This window comes from Balaenoptera borealis (genome assembly GCF_965194805.1).
Source record: "Balaenoptera borealis genome assembly, chromosome: 5".
In the NCBI taxonomy this organism is placed as follows: Eukaryota; Metazoa; Chordata; class Mammalia; order Artiodactyla; family Balaenopteridae; genus Balaenoptera; species Balaenoptera borealis.
Window position 1 is genome coordinate 53,728,002 of NC_138862.1, and position 26,348 is coordinate 53,754,349.

The 26,348-nt window shown below is 35.6% G+C and overlaps 1 protein-coding gene and 1 pseudogene across 2 annotated transcripts in view; one reads left to right on the plus strand and one right to left on the minus strand.

Annotated features, from left to right (window-relative positions):
• The window catches only part of LOC309629284 (uncharacterized protein), a 1,158,831-nt gene that overhangs the window by 150,847 nt on the left and 981,636 nt on the right, over nucleotides 1–26,348 (minus strand). Inside the window, exon 12 of the mRNA XM_082393108.1 lies at nucleotides 24,130–25,095. The gene's annotated coding sequence lies outside the window, so the exon portion shown is untranslated. The remainder of the gene's footprint in view (nucleotides 1–24,129; nucleotides 25,096–26,348) is intronic.
• Nucleotides 230–19,144, plus strand: LOC309629283 (claudin domain-containing protein 1 pseudogene; annotated as a pseudogene). The gene has a single exon. The product of its transcript is annotated as a claudin domain-containing protein 1 pseudogene (transcript).

A 26,348-nucleotide genomic window follows, 5' to 3' on the forward strand; every position in this document is an offset into this window, starting at 1 on the left:
TCTAATTACTGCTTGCTCTTGGCATTTAGCCCAGTTAATCTCATTTTATTTCCTTCTACAGAGTATCCCAGATAGAGTAGGGTTATTTTGAGATCTTTACAGTGAATAAATGAAATTTTTCTTAGGTGGCTGCTATCACTTCTAAATCAAAGCCTTCTTTTTATGTCATTGATAAAAGAAACACATTAGGCCAATTTAAAAGCAATGTCAATTTATAATTTTATGTGTGTGTGTGTGTGTGTGTATATGAATGATGGGCCAGATAAGATAAAGAGAAGATAATCTCTGGGTGGAAGATTCCTGAAGTCAAAATAATTTTTCTTTATTATAGTGGTTTCTATAAACTTTAATAGTACTCTTTTTCATTATTTATTAAATGTATTTCAGGAGTTCATATGAAGGACAAACACAAAGCAAAACCTGTATAGCTCAAACTACCCCAAAGAAGACCACTGTATGACTTTTTGTTAATCTCTCTGAGTTTTATCATATGCTACCATGATACCCACATGAAAATCTTTAGAGTTGGAGACTTGAAGTCCAGAAATAGAATGTGAAGATAGACATAAAATCACCAACTTCATACCCTACTATCACAGTATCTGGCATTAAACACATACACATACACACACACACACATCCACTGAAAGTTGGCCTTTTCAAATTCTAAAACTTTTCCCTTGTACCAAAATGATTAATTTTGATAAGTGCCCAAATGTTTATATGAGTTATAGAGTAAACAGAAAATGTTTGAAAATAGGAAAAATGTCTATATTTTGCCACAACTGAGCTTTTCTAAAAGAATTTATTCACTCTTTCCCAGACCATTCATGAAGAAGCAAAACTCAGTAAATGTAGGGGCACATGTGGATTTGTTATATAACTTTGGAATCATAGAAAATAGTTTCCCATTTTTTTTCTGAAATATTTAGCTCAGAGACATGCTGATCAACAAAAATAATCTAAATTTAAGACATGTAGATATTTTTTGGTAACTTGTTAGTTTTGAGGAAAAATTAGCAACGAATTAGATAGTTGAACATATATACATGTGCACACGTGCATTGAATTTCAATATACTATGTTTTTTGCTGATTAACTTCTGGGGCAAGTAATTTCAAAAGGTTTCTGTCTTAATATTCTGGGCATCTAAGGTTAATTATTTCATAGAGCTATTATAAAGTTGTGAAATTTCACAAACTATCATAGTAGTGTATATATCATGTATGGTACATAACCATGTTGTACAATCCTCAGTATTCCAGTATAGAAAACAATAGGAATTCTAATCCTGTGACATATATTTTGCTAGTGTGAACTAGTACAAACAGGGGGTGGGGCAGTAGGTATGGCTAAAACAGTAAGTAATGCAAAGAGATTGAAAAAGTCCAAAACGATATATAAAATGAAGCAAAATTCACATCTAGACCATTTCAGCAATTTTTACGTTAAAATATCGTCATTGTTTCTGCAAGGAGGAAAGATATGTTATTTTGGAGGCTTTCCCTACATTCAATTTAATCTTTTCTGGGTACCGATTTTGCTCCTTTGACAGCACCACCGCGCTCATTATGTACCTCAAGTCATCAAGCAGAGGTTAGGAGAGAGGAAGCCTGTTCCCTGAAGCAATTTCTTTCGACAATGCTGCTAGAGCACAGTTCAGAATTATCTTTAATATGAATGAGAAGCTGGAGCCACTTGAATAGGCAGATGGAGTTTTGTTTTTCCCCCCAGACCATGAACTTGTCTGCTTCTTTTTTCGAAGAACATTCATCATCTTGGTTGCTGTTTTGTCTAACCTTGTTCTGCCATTCTTTCCAATTACTCAGTTTAGTTTATCCATTCCAGGTTAGCTAATTGGCTTTGCTTAGCCCTCCTTTTCACACATTTCCATCCCCTTCCACATGTAATTCAAGTCCCATTAGCTCTCACTTCATTTAAACCAACATAGGGCTCATGGGAGTAGTAGGACTGTTGGAAACAGGTGCAACTGGCCAGATGGCTGCCTTGCCAAGAGAGCAAAGCAGACTGAGCAGCTCCCTTGCCAAATGCAGACTGTCAGGCTGAGACGGCTAAAAGGGTTAGCAGAGGGCTAAACATGGATTTAATTGCTATAGTTCTTCTGCTACTGGTTCCCTCTTAGACTCCAAATGCATATTCTTTTCAGGCTTAAAGCCAACTTTAAGAAGCAATCAAGTGGCTTATAAAACATCAGGCATCCACCACTATAATGTATGCTGCCAGGACATTGCTTGGTTCTATTTCAAAAGAAGTAAGACCAGTTCTAGAGCTTATTTGGGTGCTAATTTGCTTCTGTGAACATCTATTTTCATGCCATATTTGCTACTCCCTAAGACTGTCTCATGGTTTTTAATTCAGAGGGCACCCATTCTGAACCTTGGATTACCCGCTGGTCTACTTTCTCCTTTATTGGCCAGGGCTGCAGAACAGAAAATCATGTGGATCTTGCCTACTGCAAATTCATGGTATCCAGTATCAAACAAGCTCTAGCCCAGTGGGTTTATTTTTTTTCTTTTTTTTCAGAATATTCCACAAAAAATTTTTAAATGCTACCATTAAATCCAGATTCTGCCTACTTCACTTTTGCAAAGATGACTGGACCTCTATTTCTTATTATCTGTTGGCCACATATTCCTCCATATCTGACTTTGTTTCACATGACTAATAATATTGTGTGTTTAAGGGACATCATTTGCCTGGTAATTTCCAACCCCAGTTATTTTTTATCTTCAGTCTCCATTTCCCTGAACTTGAAGCAATGAACACTAAGTCCATGTAAATCACCATATTTTATTTTATGAGATTTTATTTTTTTTATTGGGGCTTTTGAAAGAGCATATTTTTTATTTCCATTTAATCTTCTGGTCCCATCTTTTCTCTTTTTTCTTAATGCATTCTGTACATCTGGGTGTTATTCAAGACTCTCTTCCATCCTCTAGGTTATTTCTATTTCATTTTCCACAGCAAACTGACTATGCTGCATTCCACAGTAACTCCCTATCTGTGGCTCAATTTCCAAGCACTAACCCCAATCACAAGTTTTTATTTTAGCGGATTTTAGGACTAGTAGATTTTTAGGACTGGCTCCACAGTTTTTTGTTTTTTGTTTTTTTTTTCAGTTCTATGAGTTCAAGGGCTATTATTCTTTTTTATTTATTCCAAATCATGTTGTTAACTGCCAGCACCCCCCTGCCCCGCCCCACTGCCTTGTTACCAAAATATTCTTTATTCTCAACTTTTTCAGTTCTACTGCTAAACATTTTGGTCTGAACTATAATTAACATATCCTTGAGCTATTACAATGGATTCTACCTAAAAAGAATTGATACTAAAGACAACAGAAGCTAAATATTATGTCATATTTACCATGTGGTAGATATCCTTCTAGTTGATTCAATGAATTTTGTCATTCAGTCTTCACACTATCCCTATGAAGTATTATTATCCCTATTTTAAAGGTGATAACATTGGAGTACAGAGAAATTATGCAGCTTGTCCATTATTATAGAACTACTGCAAGCTGGGACCTGAACCCAGGATTTCTGAGAAGGAACAACTATGCTATAATGCATCTACCTTCCTTCTTTGTCTGCTCTCCTCTGAATAACATGTTTTTAGAACAATAGAGGACATTCCTGGCCTAAAAGCCTCCAGAAAAAAAAGAAGAAGAATCCCAACTTAACAAAATACTATCCACACAAATTCATATGCACTTATCTCACTGGACTCCTGGTTTTCTTTGTAGCCTTCTCAGCCCTTCCTTAGAATTTTTTTTTTTTTTTTTTTTTTTTGCATAACGTAAACTTTTTGTTGAAGTAGAAAACGCATACAGAAGGTGCACAAATGATAAGTGTACAGCTCATTTTTCACAAAATGAACACACACATTTATAATTCATGCCCAGATCAAGAACCTTCTTAGCACCTCCAGATACCTCCATGTGCCCCCTTCCACTCACAATCCCCCCACCCCACTTCCTTAGAATTTTGATATCAGTTATATACCTGGGACTCTGGGTTTACCCTTAGAAACAACTGGTTATAAAGGAGACAACAGATCAATATTTAGAGGGAAAAAAACTACGAGGGGTGAATTTTTCCTCAAATAAAGGATCCGTTTTAAAGCATATGGCTAAAAATAGTTATATTTTTTTATCTTGAATTCACCAATTCTATTACCTTGCCCCAGTAGCACAATTTCAATTTTTTTAGTCTGTTAATCTTCTTACATCACCAATTTTATAGTGTCATTCTGTTTTAAAAAATGTCACCTCCCTCCCTGCTTCTTGAAGGATAAAATTCAGTGCTGGCCTATCACTCAAAACCACCTGTAAACTATGTATAACTTTCCCTCTATTATGCTCCCAATATACACTAGCCACCTTAACCAGAGTATTCTTGTCATTTTCCTAATAATGTGTCTTTTTTCACTCTAGTCCAAAAACCTGGTATGATCCCATCTCTGTATGCTGAAATTCTACTCATTTTCTAAGAGTTAGATCATGGTTTTATGCTCTTCATCCCTTAGCCAAAAATAAGCTCTTTCATTTCTCAATTCTCATTGTACTCTGTAATTCCCTTATTGCACTATCATATGGTGGTTTGACTTTTTGTTTCCTCTTTATGTACTTTTCTTATCTTTGCTGGAAAATTGTGAAACATTAATATAAAGGGTCAGCATCACAGGCTTCTTTGTATTTTACAAGAAATGCTCAGTAAATGTATATTGTTGATACTATACATAATAAGTGGTATCATTCGTATCTCAGTTAATAATATGCTTTGATGAAAATTCCAAACCTGCCATCAGCATGATGTTAATAGCTAGCAATTAAGGAATTCCAGGGGTAGCACTGGCACATTGTATGGTATTTAATTTCATCCTTCAAACAACCGACATGGTAGGTATCCTGACTCTTATTTTATAGGTGAGGAAACTAAGTTTCAAGGAGGTTAAGCACATACTCAAGATCCAGAGGGAAAGTGTCAGAGTTCAGGCATTCCTGACTTCAAAGCCACATTCTGCCAGTCTTCTTTTTTGCATCCATACGGTTTTTCAATAAGACTCATTGAAATACCTCCTAGACTAAATCTTACTTCTGTGTTCCCACTTTTACCTCCTAATTCTAATCTCTCATCAATCCATGTGTTTATTTCTAGAATATGCTCTTAACTAATTGCTTCCCTGCAAAATTTCCAGCATTATATACTGATTGCTATACACAATACCTTGACTCATTTTCCTTAAAATTTTCTACTTTCATCATATTTTTTCCTAGTCAACTAGCTATAAAATAAGCTTGAATACTTTTTTCAATAATCAATTTTGCTACATCTAAAATGGAAATAATAACATAGTCTGTCTCATAAAGTTGCAAGTATGAAATGGATGCTAAAAGCATGCTCTGCTCACAGAGTAAGCATTTAATACATTTTAGTTTTTATTATCATGTACATCAAATTTTAGAACTGCCATGTCTAACATCATTTTACAGAGAAAGAAAATGAGATGCAGATAAGAGATTTGCCTAAAATCAACCAGAAAGTTAGAATTAGGTCTAAGAGTAAAATCCTGACCCAACACTAATTTTTTTTTTTTACTATACAAAAATTGCTTGACTCACCTTACCTACCTATTTTCTTTCTCACTATCTGTCATGTATCCCTTGCTTCACATCACAATATGTTCGTCTGTACAATTTAATTTTGTTTGCTTTGAAAGCCTTCTAAAGCTATTTTAGTTATCAGTCTTCTCCAACTCTCAGGTCCTGTTCAAACAACACTTGCTTTAAGATATTTTCCACAAAAGCCTCAGGTCATACATACTCTTTTATGCCTAACTTTCTCTGAGGTTTACTTTCTACATTTTTCATTTATCATAAAATTATATCATACATTGTATGTCCTATAAATGTTTCGTAATGTGTGATACTGATTTTAATTTTACATAAGGAACTTTTAACACCCCAAACTAGCTGAAGCTAAAAGGATTATTGCTGTCCTGCCTTGCTGAGACCTTCTCACCATCATCATGACAAGACCTGGTTTGTTATTCCACATGTCATTCCAGACTATTTTGGAGCAGGCATATTTGAGTTTCTGGGCTTTTATATGAATATGTGAGAGATATTTTTTCAATATTGTTTTTTACAACTGTTCAAAAGTCAGACTTTGAATTCAGAGTTGTCATCAACTTTCTTGCTGAAGTTCAATTTACTGCCTTTCCTAATTTGCTACTTCTCTAGAGATCTGTGTAACACTGAAGCATGAAAATGTTTGTCCTCCAAAATATATTTTCCAAAGTGGCCCAAGATAGCTGCCAGATTTCCCAGGATTTTTTTCTTTCCTATCTCATTGTACTGCCTCCATACTTCCTCTCTTCATTTTATCTTTGCCTGAGACAGTGGAAGAGTTATAAAAACTACCCTGGAGTTTGGGGCAAATTCCAGCTCAAGTTATAAAAAGAATCCCCCTCTTTTTGTGAACAATTCATCTCTCTGATACCTTCAAATAATCTCTTTCACCATATTCCTCAGAGCTTTGTTGATTAACCATTTTATGCTGACTGTGGGTCAGCCCAAGACTACATTGTCAATATAAGCTGAAGGAAAGTCATAATAGTTATTACTTATGGTAAAACATATTCCATTTTCCATTTACAGACCCATTACTTTCATCTGTAAATGGCTGTAAGAACTTGTACATTTATTTTCATTTTCTGCCTATCCTAGCTCTTGGAATAAGAAATTCTTCAAGTTTTGAATAAGAGCATTAAATATTAGCATTATCTTTCAGTAGTGGAATTATGGGCAATTTTATAAAGTATTATATGATATTTTTAAAATAAATATTAAGTGATTTTACAATCAGAACAAAGCTATTTTAATTTTGATAAAAACAAGTCTTTTCAGTGTTATTATCTAGTTGAAGTAGTATTTCATGTTATACATTTTAAATGTATCTCCATGGTTTTTTCTTGTTGCAATATTTTTAAAGGTATCTTCTTGTACAATATTTAATATATTAGCATTTGTTATAGTTGCTCATTTTCATCACTTTTAGTCATAGCAGGATAAGGCTTGGAAATTTTAAACAGAGACATTTTTATGGCCACACTGTTTTATGGTTCCAAGACACCCCACTAATTACTCCAGTGTCATTCATTGCCTAATAGGAAAAGTATTTAATGTCCAGGAAAAAATCCATTGAACTCCCCCACAGATACTTTTTAATTAATGGCAGAGAAACATATTCTGAAATCAGGACTTTCAACTGCAAAAGTCGATGCTTCACAGAAAAAAATTGATTTTTAATTTCTTAAATCTTGACTATTAGACATAGACAGAATTGGAAAGAATGTAGGATGCATCCTAACAATTAGATCTATCCTAGAAGGAGATAAAAGTTTGACTTGCCTATGAAAGAAGGTTGATTTGAATAGTAAAACTACGCTGAGATGGGGACCCAGTGTCCAAATTTCCAGGCCAAGACTTAGAGGAGCAAATGTATTAGAAACTCTAAGAAGTTAAAGGGAATCCAAGAGCACAGAAAGCATCTCAGAGCAAAGACCGGAAAGACTACTAGCTTCTTAGACATATTCCTCTTCAACTGAGTTGAAAAAGTAGTGGAATTGCAAGTGCTGAGAGATGGGGATGGTGAGTGGGCTCACAGGCAGCGTGTTATTGTCAGCACCACCCATTGTGGGGAAGGGAAACACCTGAATTGTATCTATAACATTTGAGAGAACCTTGAAAGTGGCTGAAAGAGAGCCACCAGGTTCAGAGCAGATTCAGAGAGTGGATGTAGAACAAACTTGGACACCACATGTAGCAACAATGGGTGCAAATATATGACAGTGGGAACCAAGTGGGATGGTACTGTCAGTGGAGGCTAGTGTGGATAGAGGACAATTCTGGATCCATATTCCTCTAATGCAAGAGTCATATATAATCACTTCCAGAGAGCTCCACCCAGGAAAATGCTAAGTTAACTGAATGATACTAAGTGTTAAACTTGGTATGACTGAGTTTACCTTGGATAGGTAAGATTAATGCTGTATCTATGGAAATGTCAGCTCTAGAAAAATAAAACAGCTTTGTTCAATTCATTCGTGACCACAGAAACAGATTTATAGTAAATCTAATGTAGCTGAAACCCCAGAGCCTCTCACTTGCTCAAGCTTCTTCCGAAGCTCAGCTCTAGCAATGCTTTTGTGAAATATGCAAAAGTAGATTCTAGCCACAATTGTGTAAGACAACTGCCTCTTTCCACTCTGACTTTCCTTTGAGCACACTTCCCCTCGTGTCCTGGAATCCAATTAAGGGTAAATTCAACTAAGTGGAAATTTCACTGGAGATACATTTAGTTTGGGCTTAATGAGATGTATGTATGTGGTTCACATTCCCTTCCATGAAGGGTTGAGTTAGTGTTAGCCTCCCATGGTGCTAAAGTACGTGAGTTATGTATGGTTATGCAGTGGTTATGCGTGGTGCATGGTTAGGAGTCAGGTTGTGAGATGAATGAGTCCTACAGTACCAAGCACTAGAAATATGTGGGCTATGGAAGAGAAACAGGTTTGGGATGTGGTATGTGAGAACTTCTCGCAATCATCAGACATGTAAACATTTAAGTAGAAGACTCAGTTCTCCCTCATGCTTATTCAGTGAAAAAATTATTTTTATTACTGCACATATACCCAATAATACAGTATCTATTACTATAAGTGCACAATAAATAGCTCTTTTCATTTGATTATATAGAAATGATTAGAATTCCTAAATTTTTAGAGAACAAACCTGTAGTTGTACCATGGAGTATGTCAGTGTGTAAAGAATCATGTATTTTTCATCCTTTTATAATAAATTGCACCTTAGCATTACATTTCTCAGTGAGTTGTAAAACTGAAACTTTTCTAAACTATCAATAATAAAACAAACTTATTTCTTTCATTGTAGACAAGAGCCTGAGTTTTTTTCTATACTCTCTGCAGAAAATGGTATAAAATCATTAATGTATGAAGAGGCTATAAAAAGTATACAGCCAAAATTTTAGGGAAAAAAAGTGTCATAGTTGTATGTCAGTTTATTAGTAGAAGTGTTACTATTTTCCTGAATTTTATAATGCCTGTGGCATGTATCAGCTTTAAATTTTTTTAATTTAAAATTTGTGAATTTTTTCTAGTTTTAAATAAATATTTATATATCCAACTTTGTATTTCTAATTTTGTATTGTTTTCTTCTCAAATACCCCTATTCCCAATTATTTACATTTCACACCCTCTAAACCTATGACCAGAAATATCATCATACTTTTTACTGATACTTGAATACAAGCTCCATGAGAGCAGGAATTGTATTTCTTTTGTTCACTGTTCTATATCAAAACCTATACAGGATCTGAAATATAAAAGGTACTCAATCAATATTTATGAAATGAATACAGGTCACTGTTTAAACTCTGTGCTTCCAAGCTGAAGTAGCCTAATGTTTTATTTGTTCTTATTCAGTAGACTTGCTCTACTTAATTTACTGTATTAAATTTTTCCCACAAATATCATGATGTTTTCATAAAAATTTGTAAAAAAAAATTCCTTGCAAAATTCTAGTATTTTAAAAAGAATTTACTTTCTGCGGTAGTGATGGATTCAGTTTAGAAAATATGTAAACACAAGACACCCAAGAAAGTACAAGGTGAGGAAAAAGATAAAAGAAAAAACCTAAAGACAAGACAGGACAGATTATTACAAGAGGCATGAGAAAGGTGAGAAAGAACAAGAGTTGAATATGGAAAGATGGCTGAACTCAATTTTCCTTTTCACTTTAAGAGACACTCAAAAAGAATATTAAAAAAAAATCAGCTTTCACATTTATCCAAATGAGCAATGTATGTTATATTCTATAGATAGATGTTTGAAAACTATCATCTTTAGCTTTAAATAATATTTACTGAGTGACAAAAATACCCTGAGGGATAAATAGTTAAAATGATAGGCTAGCTCATTTTATGCAGAGGTGAAAAGAAGCATGAACCACATGTTGCAAAACTGAAATGCTAAAGGAAGCTGTGATGTGTGGGAACTGGGCCAGAACTGAGCTCAACAGACCAGACTCAACAAACCATGGAGATTTAAAATTTGGAGGCTCTGATATTATTAAAATATTATGATTTAAGAGAGCTTTAAGCTTTAGAATAGTAGCTCCCATTTGTCCAACTCTAATTTGAGATTATGCTCTTGAATATGTTTTTTTTTTGTAACAGTGATGATATTAGATGCAAGCTCATACAAATAACAAAACTGATTATTTAAAATTTTAAAAACTGACTTTTTAAATTGCTAGAGTACATTCGTTCATTCCCTTCTCCTACCCCAGGCTTCTTGAAGTTACTCTGCACTTCAGTGTATCAGTCTCTTGGTGCCAAAGAAGTGTCCATATTGCTTTATCAGATATGGAAAAATTAGTAAAGTGGTATTTGATTGATGGAATTTTAGGAAATTCTTGAATGACTTACTGCCATCTCCAGTCAGTAGCATCACTAAGAGGGTTCTATTCAGAACTGGTACTAGGGGAAATTGGTGAGTTTATATTTAGTACCTACTATAATCCAGGAACAACTTATTAGAGTTGTGTCCTCGAGTTTATATTTAGTACCTACTATAATCCAGGAACAACTTATTAGAGTTGTGTCCTCATGATGCTCTTGGGTTACCATAGAACCATTCTCTATGTATTTGGAATTCATTTCCTCTTTTCAAATTTATCTGGCTTATGTTCATTACTTAAATGCCATGCTGCCCAGCGAACTATCAAACAAGTTTCCCTTTGTAAGTTAACTTTTTACTGTAACAGCAGCACTTACTACTTAAACTATAAGAGTGAATAATTATGGTTATTTCAGGCATTGTGTCACAGCCATAATATTATTTACGAGTAGGAAGGCTAGGTCCTTTTGATGCTCCCTAAATCATACCAGGTAATTGTGATGTCAAATTGGTTGTGAAGGTGACTCTCCTTTTATTACCAATAGAAGTCATATCACTTTGAGGTATATGTTTGTTTTATCTCAGGACGAAGAAAAAATTTCCACTTAAATGGGAAACAAAAGTTTAACACAACTTCATACAATTATTTAATTTTAAGTCATGTCAACAACTGTGAAGATATACTGAGCATCAGTTGAGTGTCATCCATTATTCTAGGCACTGAAGATACAAAGAGGTAGGCATAGTCCTTACTCTTAGATATTTTTTTAGTGAGTGTGTGTGTGTGTGTGTGTGTGTGTGTGTGTGTGTGTGTGTGTGTGTTCTGGGGTGAGATGAAGTCGAGTAGCAACCAGGGCTGGGGGAGAAACAAATAAATAGATGATTATGTTGCAGGGCTATAAGCTCTATGGTGGCAAACCTGATCTGTCTCTTAGTACAGAAAAAAGGCATTATCTCATCCAGGCCAGGAGGCATGGTCTGAGTTGAGTCTTCAAGGAAAAGTAATGCTTAGCCAAACAAGGAAAAAGAGCATTCAGGGCAGAGGGAACAGTATAGGCAAAGACATGGAAGACAAAAAGCTGTCACCATTGGGAAAGAGCAAATAGGTCAGTGTGGTAAAGATTATCTTCAGCTGGGATTTAAACCCACACTCTATTTTCTACACTATGTGATTCTATACACTCCTGATAGGCTACAGCCTTGGAGTATGCAGATCTACTTAGAAAATGCACCCTTGACACTGAAGCTAATGATTATCAATATAAAACTGATGAAACTATTGCATTTAATTAATGGCTCACTATTTAGAATCCTGAATCCCTCAGAAGGATGCTAATATAAAATGTAATGAATGTAATATAAGGTAAAAGTCACATGAATTTATTTATCTATTTATTTATTTAATACATATTTATTAAGTGCCAATTATATGTTACAAAATTGTGCTGGTGGAGAGATGCAATGATAAACAAACTATGCCCTGTGCATCCAAACACATGACAATATAATAACAAAAATGGTCTGCCTCGAGTCTGAAATACAAGAGACAAACAGCAAAAATTGCTCAGTATAATCCTGGCCTTATTTAATAGAAATGGGCTGTTTTGGCTGTTATCACAGGTATCCTGGTCTGTTTAGCAGTTTTATCCCTCTGGTAAAGGTGGGCATATATCAGTCTTGATAATACTATTTCGTGAAATCATCTAGTATATTTATCTTGATTCTTTGTTTGTTAAAAAAAAATCTTTCTGACAGTAATTTCACTATTCCATCTAGGAATAAAATGTTTTGACAAAATACAGGTGTATTCTGAACCTCATGGCTGTTCTAATCCCCATTTTCACTTAATAATATTACTTTATGTCTGATCAAGCAGGAACTTGTGATTTAATGCTTACGACTATTCTCTGAGGCCTCATCACTGTGGTAGGAACTAACAGAGACCAATCTGTATTGCAGACTAATACAGAGGATCAAAAATTGACTATGAGAGAGTCAGCAAAAAGGGTAGTTAGCCTTTGTTGCTTATCCAATCAGCCACTATCTTTATCTTATATTAATTGTACTAGGCTGTTTATTATAGATATTCAAACATAGAAAATAGACAGAATAGCACAATAAAGCCCTATGTATCCATAGTCCATCAACAATAAATATATTAGTATGTATCTCTAAAGAATGTCTCTTTAAAAAAATAAAAACCTAAAAACCATTATTACCTAAATACTTACAATAGCTCCTTAACATCCTTGAACATCTGCTTAAATGTTCAAAGTTCCAATTGTCTCATATATGTTATTTTTATTAACACTTGTTTGAATCAGGATTAAAATAAGGACCACACATTGCAAATGGTTGATATGTTGTTTAAATCTTCTTTAATCTATAAGGATCCCCTTCAATTTTATTTTTCTCACTTGCAATTTAAATGTTGGAGAAAAGAACATAGGTGCTGATTGCATCCCTGTACTGTCACTTGACATGTTCATTAGTCATATCATTAAATTTGCATTTGGATCTAAAGATGTCTTCTAATTTAAGTTCCTCCTACATTTTATTTTTTGAAAATATTATTCCATAGCTGTATGTTCTATCAAGAGAGACAACATCTAGTCATCTTTCTTTTTGTGATGTTAGCAGCTATAGATGCTTAATGTCTAGATCCAAATTACTTTTAGTAGAATCAACTTATCTTTGTAACTATGTTTGAAGGAAATATTGTGTTCTTCATATTCCTGTCAACTGAATATAGGAAAAGAAAAATGGATGCATATGGTATTTCTTCTTCTAGAAAGAAAGAGAGAGAGAGAGAGAGAGATCATCAATGTAAAAAAAATAGCTACTCTTAGGAATCTTATAATTGACTGGTAATATCATGCAAGTTATTTCATTGTTGCTATAGAAATCCTAATGAATAAAAGCCATTATTTTAAAACAAATGCTATAGTAGATATTTTCAAGTCTCATGAGATCTCAGCACTATGAAGATTATTTTTGTAGCTTGGAAATTGTTTCTATTTATATCTGCTTACTGTAAGGTTGAAGAAAGTGAAGCATATAAGGCACCATGTCTCACGGACTCATAATTAAAGTCATATAGGTAGTCAATTGTAGAAATGAGAATGTAGCCAACACATATTTTGGCACTATTTTACACAAAATGTTAAAATATTCCCTAAACTAATAAAAGAAGCACAGGTAGAGATACCGTGAAAAGAGAATTCAATTTAGGGCAAATGATTTTTTAAAAAAGCTTCAAAGGATAGGTAATATTTGAAATAGACCTTGAAAAGTAACTTATATGTTGAGAGGGAAATTGGAAGGCATTCAAAATGGAAAGCAATGAAATGGAAATGGATAGTAGCCTGGTTTGGGTGGAGAGTGGTGGACTAAAGATGGGTAAAAATCTGTAAATGTGGATGGAGACCATATATTAGTGGATAAGTATACTTGGTTTGGAACTAGATATCCAGAGTACAAATTTTAGCTCAGCTTCTAAGTAGTAGTGTGACTGTGTTAGACTGGGTCTTCTGAGAAGCACATACCAAGACAGATTTAGCCATACAACAGCTGATTGAAGTAAATGCCTATGAGGGAAAATGGGAGAGAGCCAGAGAAGATCAAGAAAGTTGTCAGACTATGATTTAGGTCTGCCACCTGTTAAAGAGAAAGAGAAGGAAGGAAGGACTGCAGTGTGGCTCAGGAAATTTCTACAAAATCGGTAGGGAGTCTTTGAGCCAAAGTTGTTTGTCAGAAGAGTCCTGTATCTCCCAGTAACTGATTAGGAGCAGCCCTTAGAAACTATGACTTTGGTGCACAATGGTGATGGATTTCAGAGCCCAGCAGCTGGAACCATGGTCTATTACACTCCCTACCCTGAAGGATACATTTCTGTGTCTTGAGTAGCTAACTTTCTGAGTTACAGCTCCACCATTTAACAAGGGGAAATATAAATATTTATTTCATAGATTTGTTGACAATTAAATGAGCAGGTATCTATAAAGTAGAAAAAAAATTATAGTTTAGAAATTGTTTTGGTTTCAGATATGATGTTGGTGGCTTTAATGATTATGGCAAATAAATGTAAGGGTAAGAATTGTTCTTCAACTGGGTTACAAATCAAAAATGTATAAAGTCATCTTGGCAAAAAAGTGATATTTTCAAACTGTGCTATAGGAATGAAAAAGCATTTATTGAGAGAGAAGTGTCAGAAGAACAGTAGGGAAAGGCACCATCATCTCATGGGATTTAGAGATAAAGCAGTGGGAAGGAGAGGCTATTAGTATATACCAATCTTATAAACAAGACATTGAATGAGGGTACCCTATTGGAAAACTGTCATATTAAATAAGGCAATATATTAGGAGGTAACAAAATCCTGAACTCAAATGTTGGCTATAATCATGGAAAGAAAGGACAATATAAATGAAACACTTAGGAGAATTCATCTATGGACAGGATATCTAAGTAGATGTGTAAGGTTAGAGGAAAGAAGAAGCAAACTTTGTCACCAAGATTTCAAGTTTGTATCTTGGGAATGTTGATTGGGGGTAAAAAAAAAAAAAAAAAGGTTTAAAAAAATTTAAAAGTTTAAGTTTAGATATTGTCAATCGATTTAAATTTTAGATTTTTGAAATTGTGGTGTTAGCCAGTTATTCCTATCTAAAAATGAAGGTTAGCATCCTAGGAATAAGTTAGATCATCGGTAAATAGACTTGGGACTCAATAGAATAGAAATGATCTTGTGATTAAGAAAACACATATGGTCACCAAGAAAATAAATGTAGAGAATAGTGAAGCGAAACAAAGTCAGGACTTTCATTTAGTTCCTGAATTTGGCTAGCAGATAAAGCCAGGGCTTTGAAAGTTAGTAAAAGTGAGTGGAAAAGGAAAGTAAGAGGGAAGAAATAGTGAATTCAGAAATTTAGGAGGTCAATTTTGTTTCTTTTTATGGCTGAGTAATGTGCCATTCTATATATGTGCCACATCTTCTTTATCCATTCATCTGTCGATGGACACTTAGGTTGCTTCCATGTCCTGGAATAGTAAATAGTGCTGCAATGAACATTGTGGTACATGTCTCTTTTTGAATTATGCTTTTCTCAGGGTATATGCCCAGTAGTGGGATTGCTGGGTCATATGGTAGTTCTATTTTTAGTTTTTTAAGGAACCTCCATACTATTCTCCATAGTGCCTGTGTCAATTACATTCCCACCAACAGTGCAAGAGGGTTCCCTTTTCTCCACACCCTCTCCAGCATTTAAATACCGTATGCTAACACATATATATGGAATCTGAAAAAAAAAAAAAAAAGGTTCTGATGAACCTAGGGGCAGGACACGAATAAAGACACAAACGTAGAGAATGGACTTGAGGACATGGGGAGGGGGAAGGGTAAGCTGGGACGAAGTGAGAGAGTGGCATGGACACATATACACTACCAAAAGTAAAATAGACAGCTAGTGGGAAGCAGCTGCATAGCACAGGGAGATCAGCTCGGTGCTTTGTGATCACCTAGCAGGATGGGATAGGGAGGGTGGGAGGGAGATGCAAGAGGGAGGAGATATGGGGATATGTGTATATGTATAGCTGATTCACTTTGTTATACAGCAGAAACTAACACAACATTGTAAAGCAATTTTACACCAATAAAGATGTTAAAAAAAATAGAATAGAATAAAATAAAATAAAATAATAAAATAAAATAAAATAAATTTAGGAGGCAGTGCTGGGCCAAGCCCGGCCGGGGTGAGGGCCAAGACAGAGGCACTGGAGTGCAGGGGGCGGGCTCTGCAGGGAAGCACGCCAGAGGGGGCACGGGGAGAGCAGGGTGCTGTGGTTTGAGCTTGAGGGGGAAGCTGGTGGAGCAGGAGGCTGGGCAAGCAGTCTGAATGCCAGAATGGATCACCGTTTTGCTACAGCATTTGTAATTGCTTGTGTGCTTAGCCTCACTTCTACCATCTACATGGCGGCCGCAACTGGCACAGACTTCTGGTATGAGTATCGAAGTCCAGTTCAAGAAAATTCCAGTGATTTGAACAAAAGCATCTGAAATGACTTTGCTAGTGATAAGGCAGATGAAAAGACTTATAATGATGCACTTTTCTGATATAATGGCACAGTGGGATTGTGGAGACGGTGTATCACTGTACCCCAAGATACATACTAGTACAGCCCACCTGAAAGGACAGAGTCATTTGATATGGTCACAAAGTGCATGAGTTTCATGCTAAATGAGCAGTTCATGGAGAAATTTGTTGATCCTGGAAACTATAACGGTGGGATTGATCTTCTTCGGACCTATCTTTGGCGTTGCCAGTTCCTTTTACCTTTTGTTAGTCTAGGTTTGATGTGCTCTGAGGCTTTGACTGGACTTTGTGCTTGTATCTGCCAAAGCTTGTACCCCACCATTGCCACAGGCATTCTCCATCTCCTTGCGGGTCTGTGTACCCTGGGCTCAGTGAGTTTTTACGTTCCTGGAACTGAACTACTCCACCAGAAATTAGAGCTGCCTGAGAATGCGTCTGGCGAATTCGGATGGTCCTTTTGCCTGGCTTGCATTTCAGCTCCCTTACAGTTCATGGCTTCTGTTCTCTTCGTCGGGGCCCCTCATACCAACCGGAAAGAGTACACCTTAATGAAGGCATATCGTGTGACATGAGTGGGAATCTTTTTGCTTTACAATTGCCATTTTTATGATTTTTTTACATTAATATTTTCCCTTATCTCCCCCCCAATTGTTTTTAACTTTGTGTGTGGTGTGTGTGTGTGTGTGTGTGTGTATACCATTTTATCCTGAAAATTCATTTTATTTATCCACACAGATGGTTTCTTAATACTGCTAAAATTTATATGGAACCTGAGTGAGTCCATTTTTCAGACAAACTAATCTAGGTTCAGAGTCCAGACAGAAGAAAATGGGTAGACTCTTGGCACAAATTTGTCAAAGAAAATTGGTAGTAAGGGGTTGACCCAAAGCAAGTTCTGCTGATGTCTGTTGGACTTCTCAGTATAGTAACTGTATGTGTTTAACTGGAAACTCTAGTTTCTTTGGGAAACCTCTTATCATTGTCAAAATTTCTATTCACTTTGCTGTTGTAGATAGCCAGTCAGCCAGAGGTATTAGTGTTATTTTCAAGGACTTAGGCTATCTAAAAATAAGGAAATTACCTAAGATCTTTTCCCCTAAATATTGGCATATAGCTTCATCTGAGGTGAAATATCGCGGTTGTTTACCTATACTATGTCTGTTTACAAGAAAGGAAGTGTTTACATGGAATTTTAACTTTGTAACTGCAAGAATTCCAGTTCAGCTAGACAAGAGGGTTAACCTTATGTTACTTTTTTTTTTTTTAACTCTCCTTAATATGTCAATAGGATTTTCAGTATCACCAAACCATTTTGGACTTTTGTTCCTTCCCTCCTCATACAACAGGCTTATTGAAACAGTGCTTTCTTTTTAACACTACACTGGGGTCCCAGAGTAAAATTCTCCAACTGCCATCTATTTATTTCAGCTAAGTACCATAAAGAAGATTCCACCATAATGACCCCCTGGAGCTATGAAAACTACCACAAGACCTAAAGCTTTGGCTGGTCATTAACTTCCAACTATGGTCTTTATTTCTTGTGATGAAATGATGTGCCTTTCCTTGCCTAATCCCTTCCTGGTGTGTATCAACATTATTTAATGTCTTCTAACTCAGTCATTATTTTATACATATGTCTATAAACACTGAACTTTAAAAATCTATTTATTGCATTACTTCAGTACTTGACAGATTTTTTAAAAATGTAACAGTAATTTCTTACAAAATCCTAAATCTGTCTTTCTTAAAAAATAAAAAATGAGAAGAGAAAAAAAAAAGAAATTTAGGATGCAAATGGTGAACACTGGCCAGGAAAATATTTCAAGAAAAACTTCAACCTTGGAAATCAGGATGGAAGAGGAATGAAATAAATGTGTTAGTGAAAACTGTTTAGTGATCTTTGAGACCACAGTTTCATTAGGCACAGAATCCTAAGTATACAAAATAAGTCAACTATATGGAAGATAAGGCATCAAGGGTACATTCATTTTCTAAGATTGCTAAAAGAAAATGGAAAGAAAGTGATAAAACAGTAAGAAGTTTGGGGGCAACAATAATCAGAGAAGTGTGTCTGTATTTTTGTTTATTTTTCTCAGGGGGTTGTTTGTTGCTTATCCCAAGTATATTTTCAGGCAGAGGGAAAGAAGGTAGTTGGAAATGAAAAATTAAAGAAATATATGTAGATAGATAAATAACTTTAAAGGACATATTTGATAAATCAAAGCCCTAGAGAAGACAGAACAATGAGTAGGATTAGAGCACAGCAAGAAGGATCAGTCTTGGTTAAAAAAAGATTATTTCGGGCTTCCCTGGTGGCGCAGTGGTTGAGAATCTGCCTGCCAATGCAGGGGACACGGGTTCGAGCCCTGGTCTGGGAAGATCCCACATGCCGTGGAGCAACCGGGCCCGTGAGCCACAATTACTGAGCCTGCGCGTCTGGAGCCTGTGCTCCGCAACAAGAGAGGCCGCGATAGTGAGAGGCCCGCGCACCGCGATGAAGAGTGGCCCCCGCTTGCACAACTAGAGAAAGCCCTCGCACAGAAACGAAGACCCAACACAGCCATTAATTAATTAATTAATTAATTTTTAAAAAATGAAAAAAGATTATTTCTTTCTCAGAGATTGTAAAATGGAAAAGAGGGAGAAGCTATAGAGTGATTTCAGAAATGAAAAAGATGGATGATGAGTGTGGGGAGGCTTACATTTCTCAGTAAAATGGAGGAGTGATATCATCAGGCCTTTTCTAATCGGTAACATAGTCCCCTTAACTTGGTAAACCCCGCTGCCGGCTATAATGTATTGACCACATTTACGCTGCTGGAATGCCTGGAAGCTTTTCTCCTCATTCCTGACGGTATTAACGAAATGATTCCATTAAGGCACAAACTAGGCTAATATTTTATTGAATTAATTTATTTAGATTGAGTCTGATTACTTAGGTATCATGATAATCACCCTGGAAGCATTTGAATAAAATAACCCAATTAATTTAATAAATTCTTAATTTACTCTTGCATTCCAAATGTAATTTAAAAAAATCAGTTTAACCCATTAATATGGACTTAGCAACTTGGTTTGTCAAATGAAGATAAAGCAACAAACAAAAATGTCACTCATAAGACCTTTCTCCAGAAACATCATCAAGTCATTGATGTTCACAAATTTTCAAAAAAGGATGCATAATGATAGCATTATTATTTTATATTTGAAGTAATTTTTACTGCCAAGTGAAATTCTGATTTCTTAACAAATTATAAGCAGCTAATTTTGATTCTACTTATGCGTTAGTGAATACTACTATGAATTAAATCACTTTCTTTCCCCAAGAGCTATATATATTAAGAACTGCTATCACTAATCTGGTACAAGGATCTTGGCCCTCCTAGTATATTCTCCCAGGAAAATTCAATAGCAGCTGTGTGGTAGAGACATAATAAGATGAAAATATTTATATAGACTTTGGTATAACTGTGACCTTTTCAAACCAGAATCACCCATGCCAGTCTTCATTACAGCTGAGACCCAACCAAAATAAAGTGCAAGTAACAGAAAGAACACATCCTCTTGACAAGATTGCCTTCAGTATTTTGTAGTCAAAATTTGCAAAATGATATGGCAAGCTTTCCTGAACCAAAGAATCATAGGACTACTGATCCCCTGTGATGAAAAATATCACTACTTCAGAAACTGGAAGCTTTCATGAACTGCATTTTGAAAAGCCATATGTATCCCAAAAGCCACAAAGTGTCATTGTTTCTGGTACTTTAGTAACAAACACTTAAACCTGAAAAATATGGGGAATGGAACACTGGCATTTCTTTTATCTGAGGACTTGACGAGAAAAATGATGCCTGGTAATCCATGAAGGGTAACTCATACACAAGGAGTCAGATCTAGAAGCCAGGGGGAAAAGTAGGAGCACATACCTGAGGTCAATGTTGGTGATTTAGTTAGTAAATTAATTCAAAAAAATTAGCCTAAATTGTGTCTTCCTTTTAGACTAATAATCTTGGCATCATTGCTGTCTTTGGCAGCTATTATTAACAATCCTGCAAATATATCTCTGCCTCTATTCTCAGAAAAAATACTCTTCATTCTTGTGGGAGATGTCTTACAAAGCCCAAACAAGTAGTCATCTAATTAGAATGGGCATCAGAGTCACAAGTATGTTGGATTCTGAATCATCCCTCTGCTATGCTCTAAAGCTTGTTGGCAGAGAAGGAAAGAGAGAGCTGTTTCTTCCCATTCATCTCCCTTCCTTATAGCACTCTCACAATTCCCCCAACAAAATGAAAATGAGTCAACTGCATAACCCCATGGCAACAATGTCCAGTCAAAGAGAAAAGTGGATCTTCATAGAGGACATTAGGAGCAGCCTGGCATACGCGCTCACTTGTTTGCTACTGACTGATGGTGTCCTAGGAACTCTCAACCTCTGCCTAGGCCCTTCTTTTTTTTTTTTTAAACATCTTTATTGGAGTATAATTGCTTTACAATGGTGTGTTAGTTTCTGCTTTATAACAAAGTGAATCAGTTATACATATACATATGTTCCCATATCTCTTCCCTCTTGCGTCTCCCTCCCTCCCACCCTCCCTATCCCACCCCTCTAGGTGGTCACAAAGCACAGAGCTGATCTCCCTGTGCTATGCGGCTGCTTAGCTGGTAGGCCCTTCTTTTATGGAGCTAAGAACCTGAAGATTCAGGAGCATCAAAAACTCAGAAGCCAAAACAAGGTCTCCTGAATTTGTGATATATATTCCTTCTTCTTAAAATGAAACTAACTCTGCAATAGTTCATGATTTATTTTAAAAGAGATGCGTATGGCATGCTTAAAGGATAGATATTTGCAATACATCTGTATTGGATTTTACACACACACACACACACACACACACACACACACATGCTACTGAAAGTCTCAGCTTAGCCAACCCTCTATCATTAACTTTATTTGATCACTTCTGATTTAGTAACTAAGAACCAGTTGGTACCCACATGGAATATTTCTTTACTCTACAGTGCTCTGGGGAAAATGGATTTATGAAGTTGTTTTCAAATTATATTCATCCTTGTTAGTATTTTGAAAAATAAAAAAGGATAAAAAAACACACTGGGTTATATATATTCTCATTTTCTTGTCCAAACAGTTTGTTGCAAGGAGACTACAGGACCACCTTGGGTTATTTTAAACTTCTTTCATTTGTAGCTATGTTTTTGGCCTTCATATGTGTTTATTAAGTGTAATATTATCTGCTTTGTCTGGCTCCTCAAAGCAGCAGCCAGACCATAACAAAGTGAGTGTTGAGAAATACTGTTAACAAGATCAAGATATATACACAAATATTTGCTGCCATCAGCCTTCCTTCACCACAGGAAATTATTTAGGAAAAAGAAGCAGAGTGCCTTGTTCAAAGCAAATCCATGGCCACAAATGCCATCATTATTATTACTTTGCACTCTAATGTCTCTGCCTTGTTTTTTCCATCTTTTCATACTCCTATAATGATTTCTTTTGTTCTAACTTTATCTCAAACCCATAGAACCCTGACACCAACTCTCTCTCATGGATGCCTGCTTTTGGGTTGTTCTTTGTTCCTTCTCACATCTTCTCCTTAATTATATTTTTCCCTATTTTCTTCAGACATAATACTATTTTTTCATTATCTTCATCTTCCTTCTCATCCTGCCCTTGCAACCTACAGAGGTAATTCTTTATATATTTTTTCCTATAGGGGAGAAATTCAACTGATTTGTATCTAGCTAGAGGGAAAGGAGAGGAGAGAGAGAGAAGAATAGTTCTTCTGAAGTATTTAGTGTCCAACACATGAGACCCGAGCAAACAATATTTGGATCTTCCAATGAGAGATGGAAGCCCAGCCTTTGTGTTTGGAAGCTCCCTAGTGTGCACATACTTTCTCCCAGGTTGTCAATTCTAGGTGCTACTGTGAAGGGTTTTTGCACATCAAATTACAATCCCCAGTCAACTGACTTTAAGATAAATTATCAGGTGGGCCTGACCTAATCACATGCACCCTTAGATCTGTGTCTAGAGACATAGGAAATCAGAGACTCAAAGTCGGACATGCTCCTGTTGGTCTGGAAACACTAGTAAGGAACTGTGAGTGACCTCTAGGAGCCAAGAGGGATCCCTGGCAACATTATTTAAAAATGGGGACATTCCTACAACTACAAGGAACTGAATTCTGCCAACAAGCTTAATGAGTTTGAAAGAGGACATGGAGCCTCAGACGAGAATGACAGTGTGACCAACACTTGGTTGCAGCCTTGATTATAACCGTGTGAAACCCTGAGCAGAGAACCTTAGCTACACTGTGCCCAGACTTCTGACATACAGGAACTGTAAGATAATAAAGTTGCATTTCTTTAAGCCACTAAGTTTACAGTAATTTTTACACAGCAATAGAAAATTAATACATAAATAAATTATTTATAAATAAATTGCAATAAAGCAAGTTTGTCATATAGCTGCTGTTGCATGGTTGGGTTCTAATATGCTAAAATTATTTTTAACAAAGAAAATTTCATGATTCCAAAATAAAAGGGAAAATGTCTCAAAAGCCTTGTTTGTTTACTAATATTTATATCTATAGATACAGCTAATAAAGATGCTGAAATAAATTATTACCGGTATCTTAAATAAAGAATTCAGAATACAGGAAATTATAAGCAACAAACCACTATTATAACATCACAAGTATTCATTGATTTTAAGTTTTGGATACTGAACAAAGACCTTAGAACCACTTATGTTTTAAAATAACTATTTCTAAGTTCTTTAATGAAGTGCTTCAAAATACTGTAGAAAGGAGAAACTTTGGACTCACCAGAACTCCCTCCCCTTCTCTTTTCATCCTTAGTGAGGGAGATACATGTCCACGGTGTTGATGACAAGGGACAGAATAACAAAATTTGGGGCAGATTCCATTCCTTGAAAATTTTTTCCAGTGTAGAATCTGTTGTTAACTCTTGCCTCTCCATTGTATGATATATACAATGCCTAATTCCCAATTCCCCCCTTTTTTCTTCCTAGTAGAAGCCCTTTTAATCCAGAGATTCACAATATATCTAGTCCTCAAGGAGGGTTTTGATTTTTTTATGCCACTTAGATCATGGCCTTCCTTAGTCTAGAGGTAGACATGTGAATTAAGTTTTCCCAATCAGATTGAAGAAAAGGAATATTTTCTAGGTTTAAGGGAGAAAGCTCCCCTTTCCTCTCCTGCTGGCAGTTAATAAGCATTAATGTTGCTCAGGATGTCACTGGCAGCCATCTTGAAACCATAAGGACAACCAGCCCTAGGCGGCAGCTGAGTACAACAGAGGAGAAAGAAGAAAAGGAGCTGGATCCTTGATTATATTAGGCTTCTCATTACAACACACTTGGAGTTCATTCTACCTGTGTACTTCCAGTTATATTAGATAATACATTTCTTTGTTGGTTAAACCCCTTGGAGTTGGGGGTTTTCTGTTATCTGCAGCTCAAATATCCTAACAGATAATGTGAGAGATCAATACTCACTGTCAGTATGCTGTTTAAACTTCAGCTGAGCTTAATTCTCAAACGTAAAGCATTTCAAAGGCTTATAAAATTTCATCTCTAGTTTCCCAGGCAACTATCGCATGTCACTCATGGATGTTCCGAAGCACACAGGTAATATTCCATCTCATCACCTCAATTTTAAACCTGGAGAAAGACAAATGAAATGGGTGCCAATAAATCCTCAAGGCTGCAGAGATAAAAGAAAAGAATGAAAATCCAGGAGGCAAAGGAAAGTAAACAATCTACTCTGCTATCTAATCTCCTCTTTTCCACTCTTTGTTTTCATTTTTCTTTTTTAATGCTGCCATGAGAGATTCAAAATTAGATATAAATTTTCCTGGAGGCTAAGTCCTTCTTTCTGCATTAGTTTTCTGGACTCACTTGACCCTTGCATATAAGTAACACCACGTCCTGCAGAGAAAAGATTCAACAATTCCAAATTCATAATCTAAGACCTTTTGTTCTCTTCTCTCCCACATCATAAGAATAAAAATCAATCTTAGACCTAAATAGGTATAATAGACTTTAACGTAAATCATTTAAATGCTAATATTCTTTCTCTCTAAATGATTCTTCGATAAGGCTGAATTATATGCAAAATGATGGAAATAAAATTGAAAAATTATTTTTTGTCAAATTTTATAATGTTTTTTCCCATCATAGGCAATAAGTTGGAGATAATTTCAAGCCAGGGTAGGCAGCTTTGTTCATAGTTGCTTTGGATAATAACCAAATGAGACTTTCATTCAGGCCACAGAAGAAATCTCATGAGACACAAAACATTCAGAAAAGCTGAGGACTTCTATGTACCCAAGAACTACTCAGCCAGAAACCCAGAAAGCGAGATCATCCCTCACCTGAACTGCTCATTGGCTCCATACTGGCTTCTTGGCTTCCACTTCTTTCCTGCTATCACCTTCTGTCCACACAGTAGCCAGCATGATCCTGTTAATTATGAAATAGAACATCATCTCTGCTCAAAACCTCCAACAACTTTTCATCTCACTCAGAACACGATGGCCATCAGACCTCCATATAATCTGACTTTCTACCACCCTGTTTGACTTTATATTCTGTGCTACTTTCTTTCTCAAAGTCCACCCCATCCACCTTGGCCTCCTTGATGTTAAGAATGCCAAGCATGCTTCCACTCCGTGCCTCTGGACTTACACATCCTCTGCCTATGAAGTTCTTCTTGGAGATATTTCCTTAGCTCACCCACTTTAAGTAGGTTTCTGCTGAAATGTCCCTGTATCTATTCAGATACATTCATTACTCCCTGCCCAACCTATACAAAATAGCATCTTCTATATCACTCTCCATCTCCTCACCCTATTTTCTTAGAGTTTTTCATAGTATTTGTCAAACCTGAACATATTACATAATTTATTGTCTATCATCCATGATAATATGAGCTCCATGACATCAGGAACTTCCATTTGTTCATTGTTTATATCCCAGCACTTAGAACCAGTACCTGGCACTTGGTAGAAGCTAAATAAGTATTTCTTAAATACATGAATAAACTTTTATTTCAATAAAAGTTGCCAAGAATATTCACAACATATCTAGATAGAATACTGTTTTAATGAAAGCCATTTTATCCTATAATTCTGTATAATGAGATTATTTCTCATTCTTTTGCTTTTAAAAAAAAGTTATTTCCTTGGAAACAATCTAAATATTCATCAACAGAGAAATGGATAAAGAAGATGTGGTACATATATACAATGGAATATTATTCAGTCATAAAAAAGAATGAAAAAATGCCATTTGCAGCAACATGGATAGACCTAGAGATTATCATACTAAGTGAAGTAAGTCAAAGACAAATATCATATGATATCACTTATATGTGGAATCTAATACAAAAAATGATACAAATGAACTTACTTACAAAACAGAAACAGACTCACAGATCTCGAAATAAAACTTATAGTTACCAAAGGGGAAACGTGGTGGGGAAGGTGATAAATTAGGAGATTGGGATTAATATATACACACTACTATATATAAAATAGATAAACTGCAAGGACCTACCGTATAGCACAGGGAACTATACTCAATATTCTGTAATAATCTATATGGGAAAAGAATCTAATAAAGAAAATATATATATATATATATATATATATATATATATATATATATATAATATATGATTCACTTTGCTGTACACCTGAAACTAACACAACATT